This window comes from Saccopteryx leptura, chromosome 1 (assembly GCF_036850995.1).
Source record: "Saccopteryx leptura isolate mSacLep1 chromosome 1, mSacLep1_pri_phased_curated, whole genome shotgun sequence".
Classification (NCBI taxonomy): Eukaryota; Metazoa; Chordata; class Mammalia; order Chiroptera; family Emballonuridae; genus Saccopteryx; species Saccopteryx leptura.
In genome coordinates, this window is record NC_089503.1 from 29,475,624 (window position 1) to 29,480,364 (window position 4,741).

Sequence of the window (4,741 nt, forward strand, 5' to 3'; positions counted from 1 at the left end):
AGCTGCCCGACACCCTTCCAATAAATTCCTCTATGCTTATGTTAGCCAAGCTTGATTTCAATTGCTTGCACACAAGCACACAGATTTCCTTAATCCTATTTCTTTCTATTCAAGGTACTATATTTTAACCACTGAATTGTCCATATATACTTATGATGTTTAAGTTTTGCATTACATTTAAATGTTTCTCTACTATATTAGTTGAAGTCTAGCCGCAAAATCATAATAAGCCTGTCTGTATGGCCTGTAGGATAATGTCGACACACATCTTCTTTTTTTTTTTTTTTTTTTTTTTTTTGAGAGCATGAATGCAGTTCCCCACTACCACAAATTATGCAGTCGAGTTTCCCACATTTGGGGAAATCGCAGGGGTCAGCACACTCGGAGTGCAATGAGTGAGCCTCACCCTGGGAAAGCCACCTTTGTGATCATGGTTATCTCCCCTGCCAGGTAAGTATACACATCTTCTTTCACTGGATTTAATCAAGTTAATGTGGAATTAGCCCTGGCCAGTTGGCTCAGCGGTAGAGCGTCGGCCTAGCGTGAGGAGGACTCGGGTTCGATTCCCGGCCAGGGCACATAGGAGAAGCACCCATTTGCTTCTCCACCCCTCCGCCGCGCCTCCTCTCTGTCTCTCTCTTCCCCTCCTGCAGCCAAGGCTCCATTGGAGCAAAGATGGCCTGGGCGCTGGGGATGGCTCTGCGGCCTCTGCCCCAGGCGCTAGAGTGGCTCTGGTCGCAACATGGCGACGCCCAGGATGGGCAGAGCATCACCCCCTGGTGGGCAGAGCGTCGTCCCATGGTGGGCGTGCCGGGTGGATCCCGGTCGGGTGCATGCAGGAGTCTGTCTGACTGTCTCTCCCTGTTTCCAGCTTCAGAAAAAAATGCAAAAAAAAAAAAAAAAAAAAGTGGAATTAGAGAGTAAAAATATTTCCATTATATCAGGCAAGGAAAAGCAAGATACAAAGCAGTGTGTGTAAAATAAAATTGTGATCACAATTTTATAAACATATATATATATGATTAGAGAAAAAGTATGAGGAGAATAGATAATGAAAATATTGACAGGGGTAATATCTGGGTTGTGAGGTTATAGGGTGTTTTTTTTTGTTATACTAACTCAGTGACTTTTGAACTCTTCAGGTCACTCAGAATAAAGATGGTGCAGATCTTTTTTTTTTTTTTTTCAGAGACAGAGAGAGAGTCAGAGAGAGGGATAGATAGGGACAGACAGGAACGGAGAGAGATGAGAAGCATCAATCATTAGTTTTTTGTTGCGACACCTTAGTTGTTCATTGATTGCTTTCTCATATGTGCCTTGACCGTGGGCTACAGCAGACTGAGTAACCCCTTGATCGAGCCAGCGACCTTGGGTCCAAGCTGGTGAGTTTTGCTCAAGCCAGATGAGCCTGCGCTCAAGCTGGCAACCTCAGGGTCTCGAACCTGGGTCTTCCGCATCCCAGTCCAATGCTCTATTCACTGCGCCACTGCCTGGTCAGGCGGGTTATAGGTTTTTTATTTCTTCTGTCAATTTAAGAAATGTCCAACCCTGTAGGGAATGCTTTTGAGTTTGTTTGAGCCAAACTGACAATTGCTGGGAAGCAAAATCTCAATGGATTGAGAAAATCCTCTAGACGCAGGGGTCTCGAACTTGCGGCCCGCCGAACAATTTTGTGCGGCCTGCAGACTAATCCACGAAGTTCAAGAAAAGTGTTGCGTAACAGTTGCCTTTTGTAGACCTAGTGCGGCCCGCCAACGGCTGTGATCTTGCTCTGCGGCCCACATGCTGAGTTGAGTTTGAGACCCCTGCCTAGAGAATGGTAATTATGCAGCTATTTTACACATTAGAACCAAAGGCGGAGACATAAAGGAGAGAGTTACATGGAATTCATTGGTGGCAAATTAGGGAGGCAGAAGAAAGCAAAGTGGGAAAACCTCTGAGGTTGGATAAAGACTTAAATGAAGAAACAAATACTTCTTTTATGTTGGTGACTTCAGGATAGTTAACGGTGAACATTTGCAGCATATAGCGATGGTGTTTGGGGAACAAGATAACAGTGAGAGATTCTGTGGTCTGCTGTTCTGGTGGCAGGTTGTGCTCTGAGGGGTCTGGAACGAAGGAGACTTACCGGTACGTTCCAAAGGTATGTATGTGGTCATAGATGTAAAAAGACAATCGACAGGCTCAGTTAAAATAAAGACCAGTGGTGGTATTCAGCTGATTCGCACCAGTTCAGCAGAACCAATACCTAATTTTTTGTTGAGTTTGGTGAACCATTGTTAAAATGGCACTTGTAATCAGGGTTCTCTCTAAGGTAGGCGCCTGGGCAGTCACCCAATGTGGAAATCACAAATTTACATTTCTTACCTTTTTTTTTTTTTTTTTTTTTGGTATTTTTCCAAAGTCAGAAGTGGGCAGGCAGTCAGACAGACTCCTGCATGCACCTGACTGGGATCCACCTGGCATGCCCACCAGGGGGTGATGCTCTGCCCATTGAGGGCATTGCTCCGCTGCAGTTGGAACCATTCTAGCACCTGAGACGGAGGCCATGGAGCCATCCTGTGCCTGGGCCAACTTTTGCTCCAGTGGAGCCTTGGCTGTGGGAGGGAAAGACAGAGACAGAGAGGAAGGAGAGGGGAAAGGGTGGAGAAACAGATGGGTGCTTCTCCTTTGTGCCTTGACTGGGAATCAAACCCAAGACTTGCACACGCCTGGCCAACACTCTATGGTTGAGCCAACTGGCCAGGGCCTCCTTACTCTTTTTTAATGTTCATCTGCACAACAGTGTATTGTAAGCGCCTGTAGTAATGTTCATTCCATCCACAGGTGAAAAAAATTGCAAGTGAGGACGCCAATTAAGAAGCAATGTGGAAATATCTTTAAAAAACAGTTTTATTGTTTTTTTTTTTGTCAAGTATCACTTAATATTCTTTTATTAATATTTTAAAACTCTTATAATCTAGTTTTGTGTGCCTCTTTTATTGTTCTTATTTAAGTATTAAATGCATGAAATAATAAACTACCTTTCAGTATATATTTTTTTATACTTAAAACGATCATTAGGGCAGAGAACCAGTTGTTAAATCATTTGACTCCCACCACTGGTAGACAGTCCAAGGTGGTTACTTTAGGTCCCAGAGGACCTAAAGGCTACGGGCCTCTTAAGAAGCATGTGGCCCCTTTTTTGTCCACACTTCTTAGTGCTTTATTAAAAATTTTTTTGCTATTATTTTTAAAAAATATGAAACGCTCCACAAATTTGTGTCATCCTTGTGCAAGGCCCATGCTGATCTTCTCTGTATCATTCCAATTTTAGTCTATGTGAGCATTGTGCTTTATTTTGATAATTAAAAAAATTAATCTGTATTATAGCATAATTATGAAAAACCCATAATAACTTAAAATTCTGTTTCTTATGGAAATCTACAAAAATCAAAAAATAGTTTTCATTTTACAAATGTAGAAAGAATAGTAGCCATTTCTCAACTTCAACAGTTACCAACACATGGCCTATCTTATTTCATCTGCTCTATGCCTTACTCTCCACTCATGCTAAATTCTAAGTTCAGAAAGATTTTTTTCCATTTAATTGAGTATTTCTTATTTTCCATAAGTTACTTTTCCTTTTAAGAATTCTTACTAACATCTCTTTCTTCTATGCATCTATTCCTTATTCTCCTATTCTCCTCCCCTTTGTATCCTTTATCTCTTTATTTCGGTTAAAGTCTAAGTTTGCTTTCTGCCATACCAACTGTGCTTCCAACTTTGCTGTGTACTGCCTTCAGTGCAATTTTAAATTCGGTAATCATATTATAAACCTAATCTTTCATATTCTTAAATTGTTTGATCTTATGAATACTTATTTTGTTCTCATAAATGCATTATTCTTGGATCTTATAGTGACTAAGAATCAAAAAATTTTCTAAACTTCTGTGTTTGTAGTGAATTTATTTTAGAGAGAGCCATTCTTCTGAGTATTCCAGGTCAGGGGTAGGCATCTGCAGCTCTCAGCTGGCTGTTTTTGTAAATAAAGTTGTATTGTAATACAGCCACGCCCCTTCATTTGCATAGTGTTGAGGGTTGCTTTTGCACTATAAAGACTACAATAGCTGTTTTCCTGCAACTCTGTCAAGTTGCCAAGAACTGAATGGCCTGCAAACCCCAAGGTATTTACTGGCTGCCCCTTTACTTTTGAATTTCAGCATGTTTTTGTAGGTCCTGAGATTTCTCTTTATTTGCATGCCAAAAAGGGTTATGAATAAGGGGTTTAGTGTCAGAATCAAATGGAGCCTTTTCAAATCTTACCTGCCTGGGGTCCCACATTAGACCTACCAAATCAGTATTCTTTCTTGTGCCAACCTTCCTCATACTACCCTGGATCCACTATTCATACTGTTCAAAAGATGCCCTGAGCATTCTGCCTCTATGGCTAACTCTGTGGTTTGCACCTGGGGAAGGTAATTGCCTGGAAAAAATTTACTTGTAAAACTAGTTTTTGTTTTATTTTTCAATTACAGTTTACATTGAATATTATTTTGTATTAGTTTCAGGTGTACAGCCTCATGGTTAGACAATCATAGACTTTCTCCTGATAGTTAACAGTACCTACTGGGCACCACACATAGTTATTATATTATTGACTATATTCCCTAAGCTGTACTTTATACCCCCATGAATGTTTTGCAACTACCAATTTGTACTTCTTAATTCCTTCACCTTATTCAAGTCAGTTCCCCATATC

General features: G+C 41.0%; 1 non-coding gene and 1 pseudogene across 1 annotated transcript; both read right to left on the bottom strand.

The window, feature by feature from the left end:
- Nucleotides 1-295: 295 nt before the first annotated feature.
- On the bottom strand, nt 296-458 carry LOC136390005 (U1 spliceosomal RNA). Its single transcript, XR_010748536.1, has one exon. It is a non-coding gene; the product is annotated as a U1 spliceosomal RNA (small nuclear RNA).
- Nucleotides 459-3,235: 2,777 nt separating this feature from the next.
- Nucleotides 3,236-3,334, bottom strand: LOC136390278 (U6 spliceosomal RNA; annotated as a pseudogene).
- Between the last annotated feature and the right edge of the window lie 1,407 nt (nt 3,335-4,741).